We start from the raw sequence: 11924 nt of genomic DNA, 5'->3' as shown, positions 1-11924 counted from the left end.
ATGCTACTTCCAGGGAGACAGAGGTAGAGACTTAAAGACAATAGCTAGCTACCTTGTATTCTGGAATTTTTTTGGGGGGGGTCCAAGTCTATTCTCTTGTGAGGTCCACCTATGTTTTCTATTCTTTGGTTTTCTTAATTTTTACAATAAATTCACCTTGAATTAAGCTTTTTTTTTGTTTAAAGTGATTTAAAAAATATCTTTATTGCTGTATTACACTGATTAGACAAGTCATTCTTTTCTTGTTTTAGACCTTTGTGGAAATGGCATTATTGTTTCATTAATCTGTATGCTGTTTGTTTTTGGTTTTAGATTATAGAAGCATCTTTCTATTTTAGTATATAAAGAGTTTTTGTATGTTAGAAATGGATGTGAAATTTTATTGAATATTTTTTTATATTTTTAGAGATGGTCATATGGATTTGTTTACCTCAATTTATTTTTGTGATAATTTACACTGACAGATTCACTACTGTTATAAGAGCCTTACCTACCTGGACTGAACTAACTCATTATTCTTTTAATGCACTGAGGTATATTATTCTTTTAATTTACATGTCCACATATTTAGTTTATATTTTATCTAAATTATATATTTAATTTAATATCTTTTATGTTTAGAATCTTTGCATCTGTTTTGGACTACTATGTGTTTCTTTTATTTTTCTTTCTTGTTTTGGTATCAAGATTATGTGATTCTTTTCTGTATTCTGTAATAGTTTAGCTCATGAAGGATTATTTATATATTTCTCAAGACTTTGATAGAACTTTCCTTAACATCCATAGGAATCTATTTTCTTATTTTGGGGGTAGTTCCTTGAAACTTTTTCAATATTTTCCCCCTAGGAATTATTTCCCATTCAGGTTTATGTCTCTTCCTGATTTTTCCCTGATGATTTAAAATTTCTAAGAACTGTCCTATTCACCCAGATTTTCAAACACATTAACATAATTGTATATAATAGTCTTTCCTCTATACTATGACTATATCTCCTTTCCTTTCTAACGTTACAGATTCATGCTTTTTTCCCTCTGCACACAGTTGCCAGGGATTTGTCTCTTTTTATTGGGGTTTTAAAAGCAAAAATCTTAATTTTACTTATGAATTCTACTTTTGTTTGTTTTCTAATTCATTACCTCGTACTTTTATTGCTACTAATCCTTTTTATCTATTTGTTTCAGTTCATTTTAATTTTTTCCTTGTTTTTGAGTGAAAATTAGTTGAATTAGTTCTTTAGTTTTCAATTGCTTTTTTTTGGATGTTGTTTTTATTTAAATATGAATGAGAATACAAGCTTTCTCATGAGAACTAAAAACATTTCCTAATTTCAACTATGGCATTAAATTAATTATGTTATCTTATTCAAGGAGTCAATCTGAGAGAGTTCAAATTAAAATATGAAGTTGGATCTGCAAGAAAAGAAGGTTGTAGTTAGTTTTATAAATTAAAAAGATATTTTTCTAGGAAAACATTAAAAAATGTGAACTACCATGTTTTTATTCTGTTATTTCTACTTGAGCCTAGGATTATCCAAATTCCCATTTCCTGAAACATCTTTCCTTTAAAAACCTCAACCCACTTAACCCAAATTTTTTATTATTAATATTATTTGACAGCTCTCATTCCTTTTGGACCAACCGTTCTACAAGTTCAACCAACTTCGTTTAGAAACATTTAAAATTTTTATAATGGGAAAAGTGATTTATTTTAATTGAAGAGAACTTGTTCAGAATTTTCAAAATGAAATTTGAACTTACACAAAGAAAGCCTCAGACAGAAAGTCTAATTTTTCATAAACTACTGAAAACAGGACACAGAATGGATGTCTGTCTGTGACCTTAGTGTGTTTGGTTCCTGCCACAGAACTGAACTTCCATTCTTTATTGTTCTGTGACTCAGCCCTCATGCATGAATGAATACTTACATAAAAGAGAGGCACACTGGGGGCAGTTCTTCACTAGTTTAAATTGTTTATAGTTTCTGTTGTACCTATAATTCACAATTTAAACATTCCTCTACGTGCATTTGTTTGTGTTACTCAAGCTTAACATTGGGACTTTCGAGAGGTTCCTATGTACTGTTACACTGTGAAATATCTCCTTAGCATAGAAAAGAAGGCGACGAAGGGATGGAGAATATGACCTTATGCCCCAGAACATGTTCAAGGAACCCAGAATGTACCGTGGGAGTCTGGGGAAAGAAGTAATTCTTTCCAAAACTGTATGAAGAGTATAAACTCCAGTATTGAGGAGGGCGCACAGGAGGAAAGAGCCTATGCTTAGAAATGGGCAGAGGTGCGAGGTGATTCCCGAATGATGAAGAATTAGGTCAGTGAAGAAACATGATAATTGTATGCCAACCGGGAGAAATACAGTGAGCAAAGTTAGGTGTGAAATGGCCCATGTGTGAAGAGGAGCTTCATGCATCGCTAAAGCAGGTGTGGGTAGAATGGGAGGCAGGAGGGCCTTGTATGCTATACCATGGAAAGCATGAGAGTACCCCTGAAGGGTAGCACATTGGAGCTAGAGGAAGGTCACCCAAATTCAGGACGGAGAATGGGTGGGCAAGGACAGGGTGCACAGAGGGTGATCAATTAGGAGGCAGTATTCTAGCTGACAATGATGGCAATTGGCATTAAGGAAATAGCCATGGGAAAAATAAAGAGGTCAGATTCTGTCATATTAGAGGCAGATTTTTATTATTCTCGGTCACTAGTAGAATATGGGGCCTGTAGGAATAGAATGACTTTTGATATCTAACTTCACCAACTGGGTGGATGTTCATATTCACTTAGATAGATCACATCTACAGAAGTTGTCTGCCAAATGCGAGCAGAGTGGTAATGCAAGCAAGAAGATGTGAGGAAAGTGGAAAATGCCCGAGACAGCCACATGGAAAATGAGTGAGAGAGCTGACCAGAGGCTTGAAAAGGAGTGTTTGGTTCAGCTGCAGGTGGGAACCATGAATGTCACAGTCTGCATGGTTATATGATGTTTGTCCAGAACAGGTGAGAGAGGCACATGCTAACTGATGCCTGGGCTTGGTCAGGCGTCCCTTAGACCAGAGCAAGTGCACATAGATGCAGAAGTGTCCCTTCTGACAATAGCCAAGAGGTGGAAGTAACCCAACTGTTGTTCACCAGCTGAATGGATTAAACAAGAAGTGGTATATACCTGCAATGGAATATTATTCCGCCTTAAAAAGGAAGAACATCTTGTTACAGGCTATAATATGGATGAACCATGAGAACATTATACAAAGTGAAATAAGCTGGTCAAAAAAAGACAAATACTGCATGATTCCACTCATATGAGAAGTGGTCAAATGGCCCGGCCGAACCAGCTGAATGGATTAAACAAGAAGTGGTATATACCTGCAATGGAATATTATTCCGCCTTAAAAAGGAAGAACATCTTGTTACAGGCTATAATATGGATGAACCATGAGAACATTATACAAAGTGAAATAAGCTGGTCAAAAAAAGACAAATACTGCATGATTCCACTCATACGAGAAGTGGTCAAATGGCCTGGCCGGCTTGGCTCAGGGGTTGAGCATTGACCTATGAACCAGGAGGTCACGGTTCCATTCCCGGTGGGGGCATATGCTGGGTTGTGGGCTTGGGGGTCCGTGCAGGAGGCAGCCAATCAATGATTCTCTTTCATCATTGATGTTTCTATCTCTCCCTCTCCCTTCCTCTCTGAAAAAAAATAAATTGGTCAAGTGACTAAAAACAGAAGGTGGAATGGCAGTTGCCAGGGGCTGGGAGAAGGGAAAAGGGTGAGTTGTTTAATTTAAGTATGGGACGATAAAGAAGTTCTGGGGTCTATTACACAACAACGTGAAGAGATGTAACAGTGCTGATCAGATCACTAAAAATAGGATGGTAAATTTTATGTTATCTGTTTTTTTAAACCACAATTTAATAAAAAGACATACTATAAGCAATAGAGATGCTTAGCTTGTTTTATAATTTAGAGAAAAATGTCCCATCTGATCCTGCTGAGCAGGTCCTCCCACACTTTCTTCTCACCTTATTCACCTTGGCTGGTCCTGGGGTCGGCTCAGCCCAGTGTCTGCTCGCCTGACACCTGGGAACTGACCTTGGCCATGACGTGAGGACTTACACTGGCCTCCTGCAGTGGATTTGCCTTTTCCTGTGGCCTCCCCAGCACTGACTCAGAAAGGGGGGCATCCGGTTTTGCTTTTACCCGCTAGTGGTAGGTGAATGACACAGGGCACTGATTCCTCTTGTTACCAACAGAACGCTATCATGCAATATTTAGCGAAGGTCGCCTCTATGATTTATTTACTTCCTTCCCCCAGCGGCCAGCACAGGCTTCCCTCTGGCACCCGGGACCTGGGCTTCCCTTGCAGCCCCGGCTTCATCCAGAAGGTCATCCGGAAGGATGTCCAGTCTAATTAGCATATTATTTAGGAAATCCCCCAATTGTCTATTAATAAGATACTGATTAAACTCTGGTACTTACATATGATAAAATACTACCCAGCCATTGTAAATTATATTACAGATGAAAAGAACTGACAAATTACAAGGTTACAAAATGCTTACATTGTCACTCTTCCAGAAAGCCTTCTCTTAGTAACTCCTACTGTATGTTTCCTATTACTATACTTCGCATCACAGTACTTACCACATTCAGTGCTATTATTTAATTTTCCACCTTTCCTCTAAATTGTAAGCAATCTACTCTTTCCAGAGCAGCTACATATGTATAAATCTTATCCCATTTTTATAATATTAAACATTCATCATTCAAGCATTTATTTATTTAGTACCTATTATGTACCGAGGACACTTCTGGGCACTAGGAATGTGGTATTAACTAAGAAACACATGATCCCTACTCTCTTGGATCATACAATCTAGTTGTACAAGAAAAAGGAAGTTATCAGTAGGTTACTCTAGATCAGTGATGGCGAACCTATGACACGGGTGTCGGAGGTGACACGCGAACTCATTTTTTTTGGTTGATTTTTCTTTGTTAAATGGCATTTAAATATATAAAATAAATATCAAAAATATGTCTTTGTTTTACTATGGTTGCAAATATCAAAAAATTTCTATATGTGACACGGCACCGGAGTTTAGTTAGGGTTTTTCAAAATGCTGACACGCCGAGCTCAAAAGGTTCACCGTCACTGGTCTATGCTGAGGTCAGGGGTCAGGATTGATTATGAAGGACTTTAAAAGTCAAGGTTCCAGTCAAAGGGCAAAGTGGACTGGAGGGCACTGAGTGGGCGGGTACCAGAATGTGATTGATGTTTTTAAAAGGTTGTCCTGGCTGCTATGTGGTAATTACATTGTGTATGGGCCAGTGTGGAAGCAGGGAGGCCAGTGTGGGAGCATCTGCTCTGCCAAGGAGAGCGACCACTGTAGCTCATTCGGGGGAGAGTGCTGTGTAAGATCCCTTTGGAGAAGGGAAGGAGGCCTAGAACCAAGCCCTGGGGCCTCCAATAACCAAAATAGCTGTTCAGGAACGCTTAGCTTTTCTAGGTCTGAGACTCAAGAGAAATTTCTCAGGGGGTCTTTATGAAGGGATACTCGTGTACCCCAGATTACTTCTCAAAAGCCTCAGTATATTCTCCCTTCTCCTCCACTGCCATCTCTGTCTGCCCTCCTTCCTGTACAGCTTGTGTTGGGTGCAGACCTGGCGCTTCTTTTGTGACTCAACAACTGAGGGCTCTCCAGCGCTTGCCATGGCTGACGCAAAACCCAGGGGACAATGAACAGACTCATTTGAAGGAGGCAGGCAGGTTGTTCCCTTGAAGATTAAAAGAAATTCAGGACTCCTGAATGAATAAAAACCTCATGGGAATGACAGGGTTTGTCACTGAGGCAGATCAAGTTCCAATTTGATGGGCAGATAATCGATGAAACAGATGCACCTTCATGCACAGTTGGAAATGAAGGATGAGAACACAAATGTGCTGCTTCATGTCACAGCTAACAGACAAAAACCATCCTCAGAAAAGCACGAGTTGATTATACAACCCTCTATCTTGCACATAAAGTTTTCTCCACCCTGTCCTTTCCCCCACTCCCCTTCCTGGGGTGTACATAAGGTAACTGGCATATGCAACCAGGCCTATTGTACTATTATTATTTTTTACTAAAATGGTCATTGATATATATTCAATTGACATAAAAAGGAAATGGGGAAAAGACTGTTTCTGTAAAAAGACTGTTTGTATACTCATTTCACTTTTATTTTTATACTTCATTAAGTTATGTTTTTAAAATATGGTTTTATTGATTTTAGAGAGAGACGAAGGCAGAGGGAGAGAGAGAGAGAGACATTGTTGTGAGAGAGAAATATCAATCAGCTGCCTCCTGCACACCCCTCTGACTGGAATCAAATCTGTGACCTCTTAGTCCATGGCACGATGCTCAACCAACTGAGCCACCCTGGCCAGGGCTGTCATTGTTATTTTGTTCTCATTGCTTGACAAACAAAAATGACAACATGCATGCGTTATTTGATTGGATAATTTCAACATATTTTATTTATTACTGTAAAATCAAGGACAATTTTATAATTTTAATTTTTTTTGTACATGGAGGTGATCTGTTTTTAAGTCAGAATAAATTTCTCTAAAGGGAATGAATCCTACATAGCTTTCCTTTCTTGTCAAGTGTCTTGTTATCTAAATAAATTTCTTATTTAAAATAACTATAAAAATCCATCACTGCAACAGTAGAACAGCTAAGCTATTTCTTATAGCATGTCTCTCAGGGTGAGGTTGCAGTATCAAGTCAAAGAGTAACAGCAATTCTGTGAGATATGAGAGGCCAACCCAGTGCATTCTAGATGCACAACTCACTGGTGCACTGGTCTGATCAGGACAAAGTTTAGCACAGATTGTTGAGCTGCACATCTCTGGAGTCACCCACAATGAATATTCATCACTACCTCCATGCTGCAGTCACCTTGACTTGCTAGGCTGAAGGCACTGACACCCACCTGGAATGCTATAGGTGGCATTTTTTTTTCTGGAAGCTCCAGGGCCAGTCCGAGGCGCAGGGAGGCCTAGGATGGAGGCTGCCCAGCCGCCCAGGGCCGGCTGAGGCTCAGGTAACCAGGGCCGGCCGAGGCTTGCGCTGCCGGCAGTGGCAACAGCAGAGGCGTGATGGGGTGTCGCCTTCCCCTGATTGCCAGCTTGCCTCCTGCCCCTGAGGGCTCCTGGACTGTGAGAGGGGGCAGGCCGGGCTGAGGGACCCCCCCTCCAGTGCATGAATTTTCATGCACCAGGCCTCTAATCTATCTATCTATCTATCTATCTATCTATCTATCTATCTATCTATCTATCATCTATCTATCATCTATGAAGCAGTCTTCATTTTGCATTTGTCTGATGTTTCATCATGATCAGGTAAGGAAACTCAGCTTTATATAGGTCATGCTGTGACCTTGTCAGGGTCTCACTTCTGGAGGCACATGATGCCCCCTGCGCCTCACTGGTGGTGTTGATTTTGCCACCATATAATTACTCTTTTTCCCTGCCAACTAATGGGCAGTCTATGGGAAGACTGAAGGATGTTTGTCTGCCATTTGGAAGCACCAGTCACAGGGAGAAGTGTATTTCTGTGAGGGTGCAAGGAAGTTCCCTCCTTCCATGCTCTCCCCCCGCCTGCAGCTGGAGAGTCTGCACATCTTTGAGTTATGGAGCTTACTGATGTCAAAGGCCATTTGTTAGGGCTCAGACATTGCTCTCAGGTAGAGCATTTGGGGCTTGGATGTTTCTAGGTACTGATAAGTCAAGCTTGCATCTATGAAATGATAAAGTGGCTGAGGTGCCTCCTGAAAGAAAAAGGAATGAGATACTAACCCTTAACACTATCTTTGAGGGTCAAATACGTCAAAGCTTGTCTACGGCCTGATTTCAGCAAAGGGTGTTAGTTCTCTGAAGGGAGACTGACAGTAGCAGAAATGGAAATCTGGACTCTTCCACACCCGAGCCTGGGAAAAGTTGCAAGAAAAGTTTGATTTAGGGTGTGAGAAGTAGCCAATAGAAGATCTTGTCCCACCCCAGCACCCTGGCAGTGGGCCTGCACTACAGGAAAGAATAGCAATAAGGCCAATAATATTGGCCCAGCCCATTCTATAGGGAATATCTTGACTGGGCAGAAGGAGAAGCAGAGCCCCTGCTTCTTTACACACCCATGAAAATCTGAGCTCTTACCTGCCCAAAAGAGTTCGCACGAACACAAAAGTCTAAAAGGGGGAGAACAGGGAATAATGTAGGTAGAAAAGATTCGATAAAGAGAAAAGTGAGAAGCCAGATATTCAAGCCATTAGGTACTAAATAGTTAGTAACTATTACTAACATTGGGTATCAAATTTGTCTCTGATTTTTTTTGGTAGTAAAAGGCAGAAGGGAAAACATGATCAGTTAGCTACAAAAATCTCATGTCTATGGCAAAAATCTTATCAATTATCCAGGAGAAACAAAGCATTTCTTGATGTTTAAACATGAATAGGTCTACCTATAATTTGCTTATTTGTAATAAAGCTTTTCTTCCATTAAGCCTTTTGTCAATTTTCTTGGTAATTGTTGTTTTACTTGTATGTACCATGGTTGAAAGGTTTGTAAATGCAATGTGCTAACAATTTGAGTATCAAGATGGGGAAGTTACAAAAGGGTTGAGTCATGTGCAGAGAGCACATGGGTTGATGTAACATCACAGTTAACCAAAACCATGGATTCTTTTTTTAGATTTTTTATTTTTTAAATATATATTTTTATTGATTTCAGAGAGGAGGGGAGATGGAGAGAGATAAAAACATCAATGATGAGAGAAAGATCCCCTACTGGGAATCGAGCCCGCAACCTGGGCATGTGCCCTTGACTGGAATTGAACCCGGGACCCTTCAATCCCCAGGCTGATGCTCTATCCACTGAGCCAAACTGGCTAGGGCCAAAACCATGGTTTCTTAATCTAGGGATAGAGGATTTGGTTTAGTTACACCAATGTCGCAAGGCAGTGAGCTGGAGCTGTGTCCACAGGGAGCTCTGAAACATGAAATCCAACCTCAGAAACTTGCAGGCAGAGAAATCACAGTCATCCAAAAACAACAAAAAAAAGACACTATAAAGTAAATGATGGAAAATTACTTGTATAAAGTGAAAAATACAACAGTGGCTTATGGGGCAGTCTAAATCCTGCCCTTTGGAGGGATTTCAGTTTTCATTTGTTATCTTTAAGGATATCCTGCAAAGTCCTTTTGTTTTAAAGGGCTCTTACAATGTGGGATGGGTTGGGGGTGTTTGGGTGGTGGTTTCATTTATTTGTTGACTGGTCAGTTAGCCAGTAAACAAACATAAATTGTGCTCCTGTGTAAGCCAGGCTATGAGATGGAGAAGATGAACTCAATATGCTCCAGATCTGAAATACACAAAAGAAGAGGGAGATATGCAGACAAAGAAATAATGGTACTGCTACATGTTCATAGAGCACTTAAGAATTATTTAGAAAACTAGAGGCCCAATGCACGAAATTCGTGCAAGGGGCTCGGCTCTCACAGCCCCGCTTCATCCGGAAGGTCGTCCGGAAGCTTGTTTAACTGTCCAGTCTAATGAGCATATTACACTTTTATTATTATAAATATACTAGAGGCCCAGTGCACAAAAATTTGTGCCCTCGGGTGGGGGGAGTGGTCCCTCAGCCCGGCCTGTGCCCTCTCACAGTCTGGGACCCCTCGGGGGATGACCACCTGCTGGCTTAGGCCCGCTCCCCGGGGGTTTGGGCCTAACCTGGCAGTAAGACATTCCTCTGGCAGCCCGGAAGCCCTCGGGGGATGTCCACTTGCCAGTGGGGAGCAGGCCTAAGCTGCAGTCTGACATCCTTAGCAATGTTGAGGAGACGGGAGAGGCTCCCACCACCACTGCCGTACTGGCAGCCGTCAGCTTGGCTTGTGGCTGAGCAGAGCTCTCCCTGTGGGAGTGCACTGACCACCAGGGGGCAGCTCCTGCATTGAGCGTCTGCCTCCTGATGGTCAGTGTATGTCATAGTGACCAGTCATTCCCAGTCATTCTGCTGTTAGGGTCAGTTTGCATATTACCCTTTTATTATATAGGATTCACAACATTAAGCAAGGTCTACATTTAAGTCTCCATTTCAGTCAGGTTGGTGGATGAATCCATTATAAAAACCAAATTGTCCTCCTGGGCCTTTTGTTTCCCTCCCAGACCACAAGAGGGTGCTTTTGGGGCTATCCTGCAGGCTCCCAAGTGAACTCTGCTTTCATGAGCAAAGTGCTTTTTTTTTCTTACATCTTTATTGTTGAAAGTATTACACCCCCCCCCATTGACCTCTTATAGCCCACCCTGCCCTCACCTTCACCACCGTATTGTCTGTGTCCATGGGTTATGTATATATGCATACAAATTCTTTGGTTGATCTCTTCCCACCCACCCACCGTCCCCTGCCTTCCCTCTGAGATTCAACAGTCTGTTCCATGCCTCTATGTCTCTGGATCTATTTTGTTCATCAGTTTATTGTGTTACTTAGATTCCACATATGAGTAAGATCATGTGATACTTGTCTTTCTCTGACTGGCTTACTTCACTTAGCATAATACTCTCCAGGTCCCTCCATGCTCTCTTAAAGGGTAAGAGATTTTTCTTTTCTACTGCTGCACAGTATTCCATGGTGTAAATGTAAATGTACCACAGCCTTTTTATCCACTCATCTACTGATGGGCACTTGGGCTGTTTCCAGATCTTAGCTATTGTAAATTGTGCTGCTATGAACACAGGGGTGCATGCATTCTTTCTGATTGGTGTTTTGAGTCTCTTAGGATATATTCCTAGAAGTGGGCTCACTGGGTCAAATGGCAGTTTCATATTTAATTTTTTGAGGAAACTCCATACTGTTTTCCATAATGGCTGCACCAGTCTGTGTTCCCACCAGCAGTGCACTAGGGTTCCCTTTTCTCCACATCCTTGCCAGCACTTGTCATTTGTTGATTTGTTGATGGTAGCCATTCTGACAGGTGTGAGGTAAGGAAAAGCTTTTAAACCACCCTGGGTGGTGTCCAGATAAAGACATTGTTAACTGGAGTGAACGGGGTGCTGGCCGTTTGCACTGGCAGGGAAACAAAGGACGCTTGGAGGCCTCTTCCAACAAGGGCAGCCACCTGGGAAGTGTAAACACACACAAGTCCACTCTCCTTTGTGAGCAACGGGGCATGATTACTTTTTTTAGAAAGTTTCCCTTTGCAGGACAGGACCCTACAAGCCCTCTTCCCAAAGTTCCTTGCAGGCCTTTTGTTTTCTGCCCTGTTGATTTTCCTTTTGCAAACAGGATTGAGGGACCATTATTCAACTAAAACCTCCTTTTGTCAAATCTTAGGCCCTTTCTAGTGTTGATTGGATGTCTAGACAGATAGATGGAAATAACTGCCCAAGGGCAAGGACAATATTAATTAATTGTCCATTTGCAATTGTACATCCTCATGAAAATACACCCACAACAGTCCTTTGTCTTGCTATTTCAACACTGCAGGTCTCTGGAGTGGCTGCTACTCTTACCAATGTTTAAATGTCCATTCACAACCATTGTTCATAGAGACTTCAACTTTACTAGGAATTTAAGTCACAAAGGGCCCTGGCAATTCTGAAAAGCCCTGTGCTCCCAGGCTCATAAAGGAGACTCATAAACCACTTTTGGATGGTAAGTGCTGGGGGAGGGAGAGATGGTGTCTGGTGTCTAATGGTATCCTAACTGCCCGGCAGACCAGAGAAAATTAGGGGTATGTTTTCATTTAACATTATTCCTTGCTGACTCTTGTCTCCCTGGAAAATTGTCCATGAGGAGACAAAACAAGATGCCCTTTCTGTTAACTCAGTGTTCTTAATTATAGTTGTTGGGAGATGACTTAAATCATGTTGTGAGGGA

Source organism: Myotis brandtii, unplaced genomic scaffold, assembly GCF_000412655.1.
Source record: "Myotis brandtii unplaced genomic scaffold, ASM41265v1 scaffold56, whole genome shotgun sequence".
NCBI classification, from domain to species: Eukaryota; Metazoa; Chordata; class Mammalia; order Chiroptera; family Vespertilionidae; genus Myotis; species Myotis brandtii.
Note: the sequence above shows the minus strand (reverse complement) of the source record.